Below are 18,956 nucleotides of genomic sequence, written 5' to 3' on the forward strand. Positions count from 1 at the left end.
TCCGGGGAGGACAAAAAAGACAAACTATCCATCTTGATATTAATTTCCTCAAAAAGGCAGGTGGCCTAGAACTCATTATAAAGTATACCACTCACCTGCATAATAGGCTTTGGAGGAGAAAGAATTCTCTCAGCCACAGCTGGTGCCAATGAAAGGCTTCCAGAAATGTGGGGAGCAGATTTTCCTCCCTCATTTTTCCATTAATAATGAAAATGTTAATTTTACACAGCTTTAAACACCATTTTTTTTCAGAACAGGCTCCCTTTTTTGTCTTATTTATTTATTATTTATTTATCTCTACAGGGAAGGAACTTGACCTTCAACTTTACATTAGTGTGCAGGGCACCAGAGCATATGTAGAAATGCTGTGTTATCTGGTAGGCTATACATACACTAAAACAGTAATGTTGTTACTGTTAGATAGAAAACACTTCTGTAAATAATCACAATTGTTTTTAAAATGGGAAAGTTCAGGGGCAGGCAAGTGGATCAGTGGATAGAGAGCCAGACCTAGAGATCGGAGGTCCTGAGTTCAAATCTGGTCTCATATACTTCCTAGCTGTGTAACCATGGGCAAGTCACTTAATCCCCATTGCCTAGCCCTTACCATTCTTCTCTTCTGCCTTGGTACCAATACTTAGTATCAATTCTAAGGCAGAAAGCAAAGGTTTAAAAAATGGTAAAGTTCATTCCTGAGGACATAGGATCAGAGATCCAGAGATGGAAAATATATCAGGAGGCCATCTGACACAGTCCCTTCATGTTATAGATGGAGGAGGTTGACTTGCCCAAGGTCATCCAGGTAGTAAGTATTAAGGATAGGATTTGAACTCATGTTGTAAGACTAAAAATGAATGTATGATGTTCCTGTTATTATATTTTTATAAGATTTCGTAACAACGAAGTGAGAGAGAAAGGGGTTTCTTCAGCAGAGTGAGCAGAGCAAAGATCTTGAGACCCAGCAGTCTACCATGTTCAGGCCAAAGCCAAAGCCCCCAAAAGACCTCCCAACGTGGGTTTCAGCAAATTTATAAACAAACCCACACCAGGGGGCAACACCTGGATGCAGGACAAAGGAAGCCTGGGAAGAGCAAAGAAGTCCCCATGGTACACATTTTTAAAGCACACAATGTTCAAATTCAAATTCAAATTCAAATTCAAATAAAGCACACAATATTTTATAGATGAAGAAACTAAGGTGCAGGCAAATTAACTTACCTGCCCTAACCCTAACCCAGGTGGTGTCAGAGGTGGGATTTGAGTTCATCTGACTCCACAGTCATGTTCTTTCTACTGTTTACATGGAAGTTTTGATGTATTTTCTCTGCCACCATATTTATTTCAGAATATGAGTGTATTCTGGGGCCAAATGATCAATCAATCAACATGTACTATGTACCAGGTAATGTGCCAGGTGCTAGGGATACACAATGGCCCTGTTCAATTAATCATAATACTATTTTGACAGTTTTTTTGAAACCCTACCAGAGACCTTATCTCATTTGGTTCTTGCTACTATCCAATCCTCACTTGACAGATCAGAAAACTGGCCCAGAGAGGTCAAATTATTGAACCACACTGTTAGAGAGGCATCACAGAACCAGTTCTAGGACAAAGGTCTTTAGATTCCTTGCACAACATTCTTTTTGTTAAGGCAGACCAAAATAGAAAGAAAGGAAAAGAATAGATGAGTGACGCATCCACGTCAGATGAAAGGTCTCTGTCTTTCTTTGTGCATTGGTTTCTTCTCTGTTCCAAACAAGAGCTGCTGCCCTTTAGAAAAAAAATGTCACAACTTAGAAAGCTGAGAGATTGAGGTGGCAATGGGTGAGTCACTTGACCCAATCTGAACTCTTGAGTAGTCTTTGAATGCTTGAGGCACTGAAACCTGAAGTCAGTTTATGATGAACCTTCAAAAAAGCCAAAACTTGGATGTGGGAGAGCTTCTTTCAATCCAATTCAACCAACATTTGCTAAGCACCTACTATGCACCAAAAGGAGAAACCATTCCTACCCTTCAAGACTTTATAGACACTAGCATAGTTTAACCATTTCAATCAATGTCTGCTTTCATTTAATCGTCACAATCTGTTAAGTGCCCGATGTGCACTGGGCATTACATGAGATTCTAGGGAAATGAAGACAAAAAGACAAAAAGAAAGTCTTTGGCCTCAAGGTGTTTACATCCTACTGACAAGAGACTTTTACACAGATATATACATTTATTGAAATGTGAGAGCTACACAGTGAGCACAGGGTAAAATAGAGTAGAACAACTGAGTCAGAGAAATGGTCTTAAGAGTATAGGAAATGGCATATGGGCTGAACTTTGAAGGAAATTAAGGATACTGAGAGGCAGAGGTGAGTAGGGAGTGCATGTCTGGCAGGAGGGATAGCCTGTGCAAAGACATTAGAAAGAAGAAATGAAATATTGTGCATGGGAACAGTAAGAATGCAGCCTTGCTAGAACTTGGAGCACATGAGGGAAAGCAAAGAACAATATATCTATAAGTATCTTCCTTCCCCTTTAACTTTACCCACTCTCACTAGAAGAGTGGTAGGGCAAATGTGTGACCTGGCTAGGGAAGTTCTCTGAGCATAACTAAAACAGAAGTATCCCAGAAATTCTAATGGCTAGTTTTGCTCTGATTTTTAAAAAAAAACATGTCTTTATCACAATTTTATTTCATTTTTGTGATGTTATATTATATTATTGTTATAGGATATAATACCACATGATTATATAAAGTGTAACATTCCATATTGCAATGTGGAAAATGTATTTTGTAATTCATCACCATCACAAAACTTCTAAGGCACAAAGAATAAAAAATTATAATCTTATATGAAACCATGAAATGCAGTTCCTTAGTTTATCTTCAAAAACATGCTAAAATTACTAAGGTAGTAAAAAGATAACCTAATTTGTGGCCCCTACTAAGTATTACTATTTTTGAATAGTTCTTTAATGGTTTCCTGATGATCTTTCTTTTTGTTTGTATTTCTATAATCACCCATTAACTCCCTTTCATCTTGCTATAATTCTGATAAATCATTTGTAGAAAAAAATTTCCCCATTAACTAGTGGTTTCAGAAAAATTGGAATTGTATTGCTTTGGGGAAAAACCCTGAAATATTTTAATAATCTTTGGGGCATGCTATTACAGTATATTTACAGTATGAAGAGGTATAGCATTCCCAACATCACCCCTAATAGGGTCTTGCTTTGGACACTGCCATTTTTCTATTTGTGTCTGTATTTCTTGTAAACCTTATTTCATTCCCTGAATTCTGTTCACCTTTAAGGCCTCTGATGTTGGGTCTGGTCTTGGTGAGGGATCAATTGTTACAGCTGTCAACACAGCACACAGCTATTGTTCACTGACATATTCCATGTAGTCCATTTTTAATAAAACCAATACCCTTGGTAATCTTATTTCTGAAGTCTCTCTTCTGCCTTCTGTGGGTTTGGGACCAGAATATGGGCCAAGATGATGACACACTGCTGGCAGAGTTGCAGAGATGGCTATGACAGCTCATAGACCAAGGAGACCTCACACTTGTATAAGTGTGAATTTTCAGGTAACATACACCACATTTATTCTCTTTGTATGTTACATTTCTTTTTCTTTTCAAGGTAGAAGAACACTAAGGGCTGGGCAATAGGGGTAAAGTGACTCACCCAGCTAGGAAGAAAGAATTGGAGCCCAGATTTGAACCCAGGATCTCCTTATCTCTAGGCATGGCTCTCAATCTACTAAATTACATAGCTCCTTCTGTACATTACATTTCAGCAAAAGATCCATGTATTGGGTCCAAAAGATCAGAGATACAGAATTGGCAATGCCTTAGACGTTATCTCATCCAGTATTCCTTGGCTGGAGAGATAAAGTAATTTGTGGGCAGCTAGGTGTCATGGTGGATGAAATGTTGGCTTGGGAGTCAGGAAAAAAAGGTAAAAGACTATCTCAAACACTAATTAGTTCTCTGACTCTAAACATGTCACATAGCCGTGGTTTTTTCATCTGTAAAATGGACATGATAATAAGACCAACCTTCCGGGGTCATAATGAGAATCAAATGAAATATAAAGTCATTTGAAAATCTTTAAAAGCTAGCTACAATATAAATGGTAGCTATTGTCCAAGGTCACATGGATGGCGAGTAGCTGAGCTCAGAAATGAACTTGTATTCTGCTTCCAAATAAAGGACATTTGTTCCAAAAAATAATTCTTTTTTAATGGTACTATGTTATGATTTGGGGTATGGAGTAGGTAGCTCTCAAATTTACCTGAAAGTAAAAAAAAAAACAAAAAACAAAAAACCCCAAACTGAGCTTCTTTCATTTTTTTTTGACCTCCTGGTGTCCCACTAAGTAAGACACCACGAAAACACATAAAACAATGTGAGTGAAGACTTTTGAAAGGTCAGTTCTGGATTTCTCAATTGGCTTATATAACATAGTGTCCCTCACCCCACAATACATGTACACCCACAGAGAATAGGTAGTGCTTCTTCTTTCTAAGGCCTAAATGTAAATCCTTGGTCCCTTGCCTTCATCTCTTCCTCAGTAGATTGCCTCCACTATTATTTCCACTCCCTAATTTCCCCTCTAGCTATTGATGGGATCCTCTGTTGCCTTGCTAACATTTTTACATCTGAAAAAAGCCTTCAATAGGTCCTATCACTCTTTCCCTCTGTATCTCTTCCCCTTCAGAGTAAAGTATCTGAAAAAAACGTCTAATCTGGGTGCTCCCTCTCCTCTTCCTCCTCCTCCATCTCCTCCTTCTCAATCATCATCCTTTGGGAAGCTAAAAAGAGGTGTGATCTTGCCACTAAGTAAGTAAAGTTTTTCTATTCCAAATTCTTCCCTCCGCTCCATATTCATGATCATGAAAAACATTTTCAGAATAGGCATGAATGTTGGGGGGAAAAAGCAAGAAAAAGTAAAAAAAAATATGCTTCAATCTGCACTTCAGAGTTCTTTGTCACTCTCTTCTAAAGAATCTGTAATCTGACGTCCAATGCCATCATTCAAGTGGCAATGCTTTCCCCAGAGTTATCAAGGATTTCTTAACCACCAAATCTAATGGCTTTTTGGAGTGTTCATCCTTCTGGACCTCTGTTGGACACCCTTTCTTCCAGAGTACTCTCTCTTCTTTGGGTTTTATTACACTGCTCCTTCATCTTTTTCTCCCTACCTATGGGACTTTGCTTTCTTAGTCTCATTTGTAGAGTCTTTATGCATATCATTTCTACTAATTGTGAGAGTCCTCTAAAGTTGTGTCCTGGTGCTCTTCTCTTACCTCTCTACTCTGGGAAATCTCATCAGCTACCCTGGGTTCAATCAGCTCTATGATTCCCAGATCTATATATTCATCTCTAGTCTCTCTCCTGATCAATAGTCCTGAACTGCCAAATGTCCATTGGACACTTTGTTCCAGATGGGACCTGGGAAGCTCAAATTCAACATGGCCAAAATAGAACTCATTCATTCTTTCCTCTTATTATCCCTTCTCTTAAATTCCCCATTTCTGTTAAGGATAACATGACCCTTCTAGACACCCAGGCTCATAACCTTTACTCCTTAATCTGATAGAAAGTATATCTTCTTCACTCCATTTGCCTATCCATTTGCCAAAATTTTCATTTCTCCATTCACAAATCTCTTCTTTATGCTCCCATCTCTCCCTTTAAACAGCCAGGGCCCTAATTCTGGCTTAGCCCTTACCTGAAATATTATAGTAGCCTCAATATTCATCCACACAGTTTCTTGCCAAAGTAATTTTCCTAAAGCAAAAGTTGACCATGTTACAGATCTCCTCCATTAAATTATAGTGGCTTCCTATTATTTCCAGTATCTCACATAAAAGCCTTTGTCATTTAAAGCCCTTCTCAATCTGACCCCTTCCTACCTTTCTAGTCTTCTTAGACTTTTACTCTTCCACCCCTACACTCTATATGGACTAGCCATAAGTGGCCTACTTGTTTCATTACACATGATGCTCTCTCCTGTCTCTGTGTCTTCCCAGCGACCGTGAGCTATGTTTTGAGTGGCATCCTTTCTCAGAATCTGTTTTCCTTCAAGGAAAAAGCTCTAATATCACCTTTTGCAGAAGGCCTTTCTCAATCCCCCCTAGCTGTTATTGCCTCACTATGTAAGGCAGGAGGTTTTTCACCTGGGCTTGTGAACTTGGATGGGAAATAAATTGTATTTTAATTTTCACTAACTTTTCACTGAAATTTAATATTTTTAATTATTAAAAAATTCATTTCTGAGAAATATTTTAATATTTAATAACATTATATGATATATGAAACTGCCAAAGGCACCCAACCTACAAAAGCTCAAGAACCCTTCTTTTAAGGCTACCTTCCATCCATTCTGCATGTATCAGCATGCATTTATTTATAGATATACTGAACAGATCCCTGAATCTCCTGGCTGGTGACCACCTCTCCAGGAATACCTTTAAGTTCATCTCCTTACTGACAGCCTTGTCTCCAGCCTCTCCTGACCTCCTCTCATCCCTCATGGTTTTTAACCATGGACTATGATCAAATCAACTCAAGCATTGTTTCTGGATGAGGTGTGTAGATCTCCCATAGTGATGGGAAAAAAGCAAATAAACAAAAGGCCATCAGTGAAAGAAATAGCAACTAAATACACAGGAGACAGCAGAAATAGATGCAGAAGAAATTTGAATCCCAAATCAGTAGGGCCATTTGTTACTATAGAGTTAAATTTAATATACACTTGAAAAACAATAAACAAATTTTGCATAATGGAAGTTGACAGTTTCATATATAATCCTTTCTTTTATTCTTTGTATATAGAAACATTGATGTTTAAACTTTTTAATAAATATTTTAAGTAAATATCAATACTTTAAAATATATAAAATGCAAAAGAGAATATATATGTGTGTGTGTGTGTGAGAGAGAGCGAGAGAGAGAGAGAGAGAGAGAGAAAGAGAGAGAGAGAGAGAGAGAGAGAGAGAGAGAGAGAGAGAGAGAGAGAAGGAAGGAGTGGAGTAGAAAGGGAGAGAGAGGAAGGGAGGCAGGGAGGGAGGGAGGGAGAGGTTATGCTGAATGAAACCAAAATAAGTGGCTTCTGTTGTCCAAAAGAACATCACTGGCCAAGAGCTGATGGGGCTGAAAAATCCTCAGTAGAGTTTCAGGGTAGAAGAATTATTCCTTTTTTTTTAACTCTTAAAGCTTACTATTAAATAATTCTGGACACAATGTAATTGTATCTTTTACTGAGGGAGGGAAGGATTCTGACGTAAAAAATTCCAGAAAATAAACAGAGGTGTTCAAATGTGGTTTATATCTTCAGGAGCATTTTTGCATTTCACTTTTTAGACATGGGCAAGACCCACTTTGTCCTTCAAAATTTCCAATGAATCCAGCACCTATTCGATTTCAGGCTATTTTGGGGGTGGGTGGGTAGGTAAACCATCAATTCGATTAATGTGACATTAGTCAGTGCTACTGAGACATACTTTGACCATTGAACTCCACTTTAATCATTAGCTCAATAAAAAAAAAAACACTCTTAGGGAAAAAGCTATTAGAAAATCATTATCTTGGACTTTTGCTGATAGTTGCCTGCAAAAATGACCATTCTATGTTTGGAAGGCCATATTGTGACTTTGGTTTCTTCTTAGAAACAATACCATAAGAAGAAAAAAAATACTCCTGCAGCTATTAAGAAACCATTTTTTAAAAACCCAAAACATTTTTAATGGAGAAAGGCATAAGAAGAGAGTAGGTGATTTCCGATCCTTTTAAATTTACTCAGTGCGTTTTCAAGGAAGGGTTTGTTTGTCATGTGCAACCAAGCTCTGGGCCTCTCTGGGTTTGGGGGGAGGGAGGGGCAGATGGCAGGGCCTTGCAACTGGAAAGATATAAGAAGTTTTATGGTGGATCAATGGAGAAGTCCAGTTGGCTTATTGGACTTGCTGTCAAAACAGGCTTCTCAAACATGGATAGACGGTTAGAGGAGAAAAGGAAGCATTTTAAATGTACTATAGGAGAAATGCAACATTACGGTTGCTATGGTTTTCATTCCTTAAAAAAAAGAAGAAAAATCTAATTTTAACCTACTTTCAGTTCCTGTAGCTATGGGAGACATTCCTTCAGAGAAACTTCCTCCTTGTTAGGGGGCTGAGCATTTCACCTGGCTTTGTGCAAAGGGCCCAGTGTGCTTGAGTCTTTTTTATGTGTCCACGTGGGCTTGTACCTCCTTGTCAGGAAAGGCAATGTGTTATAATTGCTTCAGTCCCATGACTTGGGATGAGCGCTAAGACATATAGAGCAGGTTCTTACCAAAAGCTTCCTCCCCAGGCGGCTGATCACAATTATCCACATTCATTTTCTCCTTTTTTTAAAAAATCAACTAGCCCTAGACCCAAGCAGTCCTGCATTCAAGTCCTACAAGCTATGTGCCCATAAGTCATTAAACTTATTGCCACCAGGCAATACTCCAAGACTCCAAGTTATAGATAGGCTACTGATCAGCACTGGGAGAGAGAGTCTCCTATTCTGATGAAACCAGGTCCTCCCCTCCCCAATAAAAATCTGTAACTACTATGAAGCCAACTTTGCTTCCTTTTTAGAGGATATGCCATTTTCAGGGGCTCTTAATATGGGATCTGGGAACTAAGAAAACATTTTTTTTGAAAAATGTATTTCAACACAATTGGCTTTTGTTTATAATCTTTTGCAAATTGTAAAGCATTATCTAGATGCTAGATATTGGCTTTAGAATCGCATGTGATTTCTGCATTTAAAAATATTATTCTGAGGAGTCCATAGGCTTCCTCATACTGCCCAAGGGGTCCAAGACACAAAAAGATTAAAAATCTCTATTTTAAAGGATGCATTGTCCTTTGAACAGCTATGGGTGATCCACCTCCTCCTCTCTACCCCCCCCCCCCCCCAAAAAAAAAGAAAGCTATTGTAGTCTTGGACTGACAGAAAGAAGCATAGGTTTCAGGATGGACAATGAGAGTCTTATCTGTCCTCTACCTGGATCAGACCAGATCTGGAGTATTACACTCATTTTTGGGTACTTTGGACAGCACCCGGAAGCTGCTGCTGGAGAGTGAAAGGCTTCAAGTTCTTGTCCTCTGAGGATAGCTGAAGGAGACAGGGATGCTTAGTCTGGGGATAGGAAAGAATGGAGTGAGGAATGACATGATAGCTGCAGGGAACACAATCTGAGGCTACCTTAAGAAAGGTGACAGTGTGTGTTTTGGGTAGATTGAGGGTGGGAGTGAAGGGAAAGGAATAAGCATTTATATAGCACCTACCATGTGCCAGGCTCTATTTTAAGTGCTTTTCAAATACTATCTCATTTAATCCTCTCAACAAACCTGGTGAGGTAAGTGCTGTTATCTCCATTTCACAGTTGAGGAAACTGAGACAAATAAGTGACTTACCCAGGGTCATATTGCTGGTAAGTATCTGAGTCTGGTTTGGACCCAGGTCTTTCTGACTTTAGACTGTGCTCTACCCATTGTACCACTTAGCTGCCCTAGAGATTTTTAACTAATGGTAAATATGTTAACCAGACTTAGTTGAGAAAAGACAGGGGACCTTAACTGTTCAGCAAGATTTTCAGCAAGGGTTCAGGCATAATTGTAACAATATTTTACCATAAATACTATTAATTCCAGGGAAGCTATGGATGTGGTCATTAAATTTTAACAGAGATGGGCAGCAGGTCTGTCCAAGCAGAGGCACAATGGCGAGTTCTGGCAACTAGCATTGGCTATAGGGTTGTAGTTCTGATACCAGCACCTGGAAAAAGCATCTTTTTCTTAAGAATTGCGATTAACAGAGAAGACCTAGAAAAAATTCCTCTAAGTTCCCCAACTGCTGTTCTTTCTTTCGACAGGCAGTAGAATCATTCCCACAGACCCTCAAGAAGCACATTCTGTTCAATTCCACAAATCAAATAGGGTTTAAAATCCTGTTGGCTGTACCATACAGAGACGATGCCCCAACAATAGCTAGCATGTTCCTAGTAACCCAAACAAAAGCAAACAGCCCATAAAAATCAGCTTTCTTCTTTTTCTTTTTGTAATGATTCTGGTAACACCTCAAAACTGAAGCACATGGCTTTCATTTTGCCATTTGAATAGTTTTCTCTTCTGAATCTGATAAAAATCAGCAAGATTTATTAAGAACCAGGATATCTTTTTTTACAGTTTGCTGGGGGTGGTTTGGTGTGAAAATATGGGAGTATGGGTAGAGAAACTACAAATTGGACCCAATTTGCTATACATTTAGAACCTTCCATGTGCTCTGCTTCATCATAGATGCTTTTAGGGATATGAAACAAAAAATGAGAAAGTTCCTGACCTCAATGAATTTGCATTCTTTTGGGTGGATATGATTACTCAGTTAGTCAATAAGTATTTATCAAGCAATGACTATGTGCCAAGGACAGTGACAGGTGCTAGGAATAACAAATAGAAACATGAAACAGTCCCTGTCCTCAGGAGTTTACATTGTATTAAGGGAGAAGATAGAACATATGTAGCTATGCATAAAATATATTGGGGCAAAGATGTGGCATAGAGGATAGAGTGCCAGGTCTGGAGTCAGGACGACTCATCTTCCTAAATTCAAATCCAGCCTCAGACACTTATCAGCTGTATGACCCTAGGCAAGTCACCTTACCCTATTTTACTCAATTTCCTCATCTGAAAAAATAACCGGGGAAGGTAAAGGTAAATCATTCCAATATCTCTGCCAAGAAAACCACAGGTGCGGTCAGGAAGAGTCAGATACAACTGAAATGCTTGAATGAAATGAAATCTATTAAAAAAAAATCACTACAAGGTAATTTTGAGAGGGAAAATACTAGCAGTTAGAAGAATCAGAAAGTAGGAGATGGTGCTTGAGTAGAGTAAAAATTACAGGCTAGATATGTAGCTAGGTAATGAAGGGGCTAACAACCACAGGGAAAATAATTTAGTGTTTTAGTTTATTCTAATAGTCAAATTTACAACTGATATAAAGTATAGGTTATTCATGTAGATAGGAAGTAGAGATTTTCTAATAAAAGATTTCATAATTTTTAATAATTTTATAAAATATTTTATAAATTTATAACAAATTTTCTAACCTTTATATAGTGACTATGGTATAAAGTGACATCTTTACAAGTGTGGTCTCTGCTGATACAGCAAGGGTATCCTTAATGAATGTGTCTTCTAAAACCCTTCATCAAATATGATTGCTGAAACAATCATTTATATACTCTGGCAGGTGTCAGAAGTTAGAAGAGGTATTGTGCCAGTGTTCTTCTAAGACCTTTGGCCACATTTCTTCCATTAACATAAAGGTAACAAGCCTGCCAAATTTCTGTGCATCTTGAGGAAAAGTTCAAATTTTGCTCTGAATCTCTGCAGAAAGCTCTTTCCCACCTACTAAAAGCTGCCCCAAATTTCTATTTACTTATGGTGCTCTGATGCACTGAGGTATGGAGAAAAATACTAATTTCTCTTCTTGCTAAGAATTCCACTTTGGTCCAGGACACAAATACAATTCCATCTTCTGCTGATATGGCTCTTAATACTAAGAGCTTCAACTTTCTTACAACGCACAACCTACCAGATCAGTAGTTATTTCTAGCCCCATTTTCCAAAAGAGAAAACAAGTATAATGTGATTAAATGGTTTGCTTGCTGAGAATTGCACAACTCATCTGGGGAAAAAAGGTCTAAAGCACCTATCTTGTGACTCATCTTTAAGTACATTGTTCACTGGCCCTTCATAGATGAAACCCAGGGCAAAAAAGGGGCACTGAATTTAAAATATCTTGGGGAGGGGAAAGGGAGAGAGGGTATACTGTGTTTGTTATTGCTTTTGATTTTAGATATAAGCCTTGTCTTGTTCATCTGGAGTGCATATTGTAAAATATTTTTCTTTCTTTAGGGGAATTTCATTTCCCTTCGTCAGGCTCCCAATCTGGGTTATTCAGTTATTCAGTCATGTTTGACTCTTCATGCCTCATAGACCATAGCAAGTCAATACCGTCCATGGGGTTTTCTTGACAAAGATATTGGGATAGTTTGCCATTTCCTTCTCCAATGGATTAAAGCAAACAGAGGTTGTTTAATTTGCCCAGGGCTACACAGTTACTAAGTATCTGAAGCCAGATTTGAACTCTGGTTCAGATATTTATAATATTAATAAAGTAGTTAATGTTTTAAAGTGCTTACTATGTGCCAGGCATTGTGCTAAGAGCTTTACAAGTTCATCGAACTTTACAGTAATCTTAGAAGGTGCTGTTATCTCCATTTTACAGATGAGAAAACTGAGGCAAACAGAGGTTAAGTAACTTTCCCAGATTCACAGAGGTAGTAAGTGCATGAGGTGAGATTTGAAGTCAAAACTTCCTGACTCTAAGTCTAGTGTTCCATCAACTACATCACCTAGTCTCCTAATATCAAGAGGAAAAACCACATTTAATTCGTGTGATTGCACCCATCTGGCCCCAAGGAGACAGCTAAGAAGGAAACTGAGGTGATTCTGATAAACTTCTAGACCTTTGGGAGTTATTGAGGTGGGTGTGGAAGTCTATACTTTCTTGGGTGTTTGGGAAAGAAAGAGAAAAAAGTAGTAGTAAACTTCACAAACCAACTCTGTATCAGGGATGGAGACCTGAATTAAAGGAATGGAGGCATTATATACTTCTAGATGAATGTTTCGTCTAGATAGTAATTGTGATCTTATATAAGTTCTGTTCTATACACTATTTTTTCTTGGCCACAAAGAAACATGTTCATTCCTTAAGCCTTGTGAAATTTTTGCTTGAAATGGGAAGCAGGTGATTAAGTTGTATCAGATAATATTTTTTTTTCTAAAAGAGCAACAAGTAAGAAATTCCGCAAAGTGTACTTAGTATTTTGGTATTACTTGAGAGTTTGTGCCTCAAGGATTCCAACAGTAATCTCCCAACTTTGGTCTTTCATGGCTGTCCTTTTATGTTCTGTGAATTTTTTAGAAGAATCCAAAAGATCACCTAGTCTAACTCCTTCATTTCATATCTAAAGAAATTATGTCCAAAGACATAAATTACTGTGCTCAGTCATAAAGATAGCTAAGTATCAGAACTGGAATTCGAATGAAGTTTCCCCTCTTTTTACTACATACAATTGGTGCTTGATAAATCTCTGTTCAGTCAAATCGAAAGAATTGCCAGATTATTGATCTCCTTGTTTTTATTTGTGTTTTCACATTTCTAAACCTTTAATGTCATTAAAATGTCTTTCCTGTTGGCTAATAAGGAATAAAACTTCGAATGTAACAAAATGATTGACTGCTACAACTTCATGTGTGAGTCTTTTTTTCCTGATCCCTGTTTACTTTCTTAAAAAGTCAAAATGTTCTTTAATAAAAAAATCAATGCATATAAATATATTAGACAATTATTATTTGCCAAGTGCTAAAAATACAAGCAGAGAAATCAGTTCCCCTCCTTTTAGGAGTTTATATTCTAATGTAAAAGACAACTTATTCATAAATAGAGGTGAATATGTTGCCCATGTGTTAATCTATGTCTTTACTAGATGTCTTAAATATGCAGACAAGTGACTTTGGCAAGCAACAATGTCTCTTGAATCTTGCCTATTCCTCTCCAGCGAACTCTGATTTCTACTTGGAGGGAAGTGGAAGGGATACAGAGGTTTGCTGCTCAGTTTTCTTTTGAGAGACTAGAATTATATCTACCTTCCACTAACTCCCATTCATTTAGAGGCACAGATTTTAGCCTGGAAACTCTGAGTCACTATCTTTTATAGGGGGAAGGAAATACACCTAAAGGCTTTTTAGTACTTCCCACCCAACACTAATTACACAAAAGACCATTATAAAGAGTGAATAATGAATAAATCCATAGTGAGTAGAAATCAGAGAAGTTATACAGATTAGAAAGTGTCAGATAATGCATGAGAGTGAATTCTTTAAACTGAGATGAGATCTTGCTCAACCAAGAGAGACCCTGAGCTCCCCCAAGGGGAAATAACCCAGATTCTCTAGGGAAGCAACCTGAAAATCAGACTAGGTTGAGATGCTGGCTTCCCCTACATATCTGCTTTCTAAGGTCTATCTTTCTTTTCCTATGTATCACAAGTCTATTCCCAAGAGAGTCTGGAACCATGCGTGTCCCTCTTCAAAACTCTCTCACCAACTCAGCCCTTCACCATCACAAGGTCATATCATCATTCTCTTGAATCACATTGCACAAACAGTATGCAGCATCCGGGCTGCTCCTTCCTTGGGAGTGGGGGTGGGAGGGTGTTGGATTATATAAAAAGCTAAGTGTAATTCTAAGAAGAAATAGTAAGGCAGGGAGGACAACTGATGAAGAAAAAGGATGCCAAGTTTGGGAAATAGCTGGGAGGCATGTTGATCTGGACTTGGGATGCTGTGAAAGGGAGGACTATGAAATCAGTCTAGATGGTAGACTGTAGACTGGAGATTGTAGTCCAATATTAATTCTGTAAAATCTAGAAGGCACGAAGGACAAAAATCATTCTAGTATAATAAGTACCAAAAAGGAGGGACAAACAAAGTGGGAACAGGGAGAAATTCTAGCTAGTTGGGGCCATAATGGAAAAAAAAACCCTTTAAAAATAACAATGAAGATAATATGATAGCATTTAAACAAGTTTAAGGCTTGTAAAGCAAACATTACATATCTAATTTACTGAGGTTGGCACTATTATTATTCCTATTTTACAGATGAGGACACTGAGGCTGAGACCAGAGAAAGCTATCTGAGACAGGATTTGAGTCCTGTTCTACTTGAGCCTAAGCTCAGCACTGTCTTACTTTGAGATGCTCTATCCAACTGAGTGCTTTCAGAAAGTGACCTCATTGCTATCCATTTTCCTTCCAAGTACCAACACAAGTGAGAATTGACTGAGCCAGTCAGTTGGTATTTGCCTCTTGGGATCTCTAGAAGCTTACTTTGAGCTGCTGAAATTTTTGGAGTCAGAAAGATTTCTCTCTTTCCAGGGTCTTTTCCTCTAAAAGGGAGATTATAGAGGACCACTCAGTCATTTAGGTCTAAAAAGAGAAGAAATCATCTGTGACATAACAGAACGAGCAAAGGCTGTTAGTGTTAATGGACTTATTTGTGAAACCTGGTCCTGCCACTTATTGAACTGTGTGGTCTCATTTTGGACACAACCTCGTTGATCCTCAGTTTTCTCGGCTAGAAAAGGGGAGTATAAAAATACTTCCGTTACCCATCTCAGAGGTATGTTTTCAGGATCTGAATAAGCTAAAAGAGTGCAAGTGTGTGTGTGTGTGTGTGTGTGATTAACCTACTCAGACGTTAAAACAAATATATGATGAATATGTTTGCCTCAGTTTCTTTATCTGTAAGATGAGTTAGAGAAACGGCAAGCTATTCTTGTGTCTTTGCCAAGAAAATCTCAAATGGGATCATGAAGTCAAAAATAACTGAAAATGATCGTATACATATAGATTATGTATATATCTATATATACATACAAAAAAACCACATAAAACACATTTTGTTAATCATCAAATATCTGACCAGGAAGGTGATGATTTGGGGGTAACTATGCTCTGAAATTCAGCACTGAGGTATGATGTGACTCAAGGAGGCAGCCTGAAGGCAAGAAGGAGGAGGCTTTGCCAACTAGTGCTAAAAACAACCTGAGGCTCGTATCCAAGAGTAGTTTAAAAAAAACAACAAAAGTTTTCACAGTTAACTACTGGTACATCCTACATAGCTCAGGAATTTTGTTGGCAATATGCTGATTTTTTTTAGGCATGTGTGCTAACACTGTAAAGTGGGTCAGTAACAGTTACGGCTGATCCTGACTTGGTATATCCTTCATTAAAAAATTAAAAAAAAAACCCCAAACTCATGACTATCTTGAGGAAAAGTTCAAACCTTGTTCTGTACCACTGGCAAAAAACTCTTCTCTAATTCCAGAAAGCTGGTCCAAGCTTCGATTTACTCAAGGCATTCTGCCACACAGAGGTGTGGAGAAAAATATTAATTTTTTTCCTCTTGCTGAGAATACAACATTTGTCCAGAACAGAAACACCTCTCCATCTTACATCAATATGGATCTCATTCCAAGACTTTCACATTCCTTGACAAACACTATTTAATTCTCAGTATAAAGAGCGAGTCGTTATTTTTATCACCATTTTTCAAAGAAGGAAAAGAAAACCCACAATAGAATTAAATGCTTTGCTTGTGGAGGGTACAACAACTAATGTGGAAGAGTTGAGTCTAACACACCAAACTCTGGCCTCAGGATTCTCCTGGGGTGGTCCATAATTTTGCCTTGAAACCTTGCCCACAACATTGATACACTATTGACTGACGCCATTTTCTCCATGAACCACAAGCTGGAGACGAGTTTCTCCAGCCAAAACATTTATATGTGTTTAAAAAGCAAATCACAGCATGCACCGTCAGGGGACTGTGTGTCTAGGAGAGCTGCCATTTTTAACTAAGGGTACACCAACTCCCAAACAGTGACAGCTGATCTGCTTTTTACACTGTTGCCACACATACTGGGGGAAAAAAAAGGGTCCTACCAGAAACATTCTTGGACTATGAATAATTCATGGACTTTATATGAGACCCTAGAAATTGGCCTCGAGAATTGACTTTTGGATAACCCTTTCACATTTAAACAATCTTCCCATTCATGACTTCCCCACCAATACAAAGGAAAGTCAGGCGGTCCCTCCTTTGCCTTTTTTTGATTGCTCTTGAGATTCATTTTATGCTATAAATATTATACATAAATATTGGGAGTTGGGAAGAGTGGCACACTGCCTAGCCAATTGTCTGTAAGAGTCTGCCCAAATGGCCTTTTTCCAACTTGCTAAATTAATATATATATATATATATACATATAATCTGAAGAAATATTTCAATGAAGCATAAATGTCAATTACTTGTCTTAGAATCAAGAGGACCTGGATTCAAGTTCCCTTTCACTGTGACATACCTTAATTGTCCGATCCTGGAAAAGTCAGAGGCTTATAGATTTGGAGCTAAAAGGAACCTATGGAGGTGGTCATGTAGCCCAAAGTATATACAGATAAGGAAACAGAAGCTGCTTCCCTGGGTCACACAGCTACTAAGTGTCATGTAATTTTTGATATTTGTTATTTTATATATTATATATTATAATTGTTCATTTGCTATTGCTGTTCAGTCATTTTTCGGTTGCCTCACTCTTTGTGACCCCATATGGAGTTTTCCTGGCAAAGATACTGGAGTGGTTGGCCATTTCTTTCTCCAGCTCTTTTTACAGAAAACTGAGGCAATCAGGGTTACATGACTTGCCCAGGGTCCTATAACTATTAAGTGTCTGAGTATCACATTTGTACTCAGGTCTTCCTGACTCCAAAACCAGTTTTGTCTATTGATATCTCTGTTCTTCGATCAGAAATTTTATTAACCATGCCTCAACAAATTTCCTCATTCTTGGCTCAGTGGCAATTCGGATATTCTAAGGTTTGATTTAAGCTTGGATCACATGGTTATAGGTTGGAAGGAATGTCAGAGAATATCTAGTTTAAGAGTTCCTAGCCTGAGGTTAAGATTTCAGGAGATCTGTGAAGCTGTATGGGAAAAAATATTACATCTTTAGTGTCACTAACTTTTAACGGAATAGTCTAGCATTTCTTTTAATTATTAAAAAATGCCCTTCTGAAAAGAATCTTATCTATTTCACTAGTTTGTCAAAGGGGTACATGATGAAACAAAGGCAAAGAGATCCTTCTTTAGTCTAACTTCCTCATTTTACAGAGGAGAGGAGACCCAGAGAAGTTAAGGGACTTGCCTAGGGTCACCAAACTAGGTTTCTGAGGTAGGATTTGAATCCAAGTCTTGCTGGCTCTGATGAGAAAGCACATGACAAAATGCCATCCTAACATGATCGGCCAATAAGAACATCTCATGGACCGCACTGCCTAGAATTCTCTTCCCTTTCGACGCCATATCCTTCATGTTGGTGGCAATCATTATAGGCAAGCATGTATCTCTTCACACGTTTCATTTTTTTTATGTCTTGCTTAAAATTTAGAGCCATAGGCTCAGTAAACACTCTCATTGCTCCTGTCAAGGAGTTTGTTATGATCTGAATGTATGCATGAGGGACATCCTGCTACAGTTTTACTTACTAAGCATATGCATCTTTGTAGTTGACTTTGTAGCTTGTTGACTTTGTAGTCAACAAATACTAAGAGGAACTTGTCTTATATTCCCCTTACCTCTTAGTTACATTACCAAGAAGCTCTGGTCTACTGTGAAAACGAAAAAGAAAAAGAAAAAAAATCTCCAAAAGCAAAAAATATCTGTTAAAGTCTGCCCGTTCTCTTCTCATGGTATCATCAGGGTCACCTTGAACATCTGCATAGATGAAGTTCTGGTAAAAATTACATGAGGAAGAAAGGTGGGTTTAAAAAGTAGTTTAGAAGTTATTGGTGCTCCTTTAGTAACCTCTTTTAAAAAGAAATAATAATACTGTCCATGATTTATTTCTAATCAGATATTTAGAGCCTTAATATCCTCCAGAATTCTCCAGATACTCTACAGAATATCTCAGCTGCCAGTTGGTTCAGCTCCCTCATTTTGGAGAGACAGCTCCACAAGGTTAAATGACTTTCTTAGGATAATAAAGGCACCATCTTTCATCAAGCATCCATTAAACACCTATTTGTTTCTGTGTTCTGTACTAAGCAAAACAAAGATCCAAACCAAAAACAGACCTTGACCACAGCTCAGTCTCTGAGTTAAATGCTTGAAGAACTAACCCTTCCATATTATCAAAATTGTACCCCTCTAGGACAGATTTCCTCATTGTGTATTTGGTCCAGACTGTCATACTTTCAAAGGCCATTTTGCTTATCATTTAGCACCTTGGGGACTTG

At 38.1% G+C, this 18,956-nt stretch overlaps 1 protein-coding gene across 3 annotated transcripts in view; it reads right to left on the reverse strand.

The window, feature by feature from the left end:
* SPATA16 (spermatogenesis associated 16) overlaps positions 1-18,956 on the reverse strand; it is a 322,779-nt gene that overhangs the window by 279,231 nt on the left and 24,592 nt on the right. The gene's annotated exons all lie outside the window — the stretch shown is intronic.

Source organism: Monodelphis domestica, chromosome 8 (assembly GCF_027887165.1).
Source record: "Monodelphis domestica isolate mMonDom1 chromosome 8, mMonDom1.pri, whole genome shotgun sequence".
In the NCBI taxonomy this organism is placed as follows: domain Eukaryota; kingdom Metazoa; phylum Chordata; class Mammalia; order Didelphimorphia; family Didelphidae; genus Monodelphis; species Monodelphis domestica.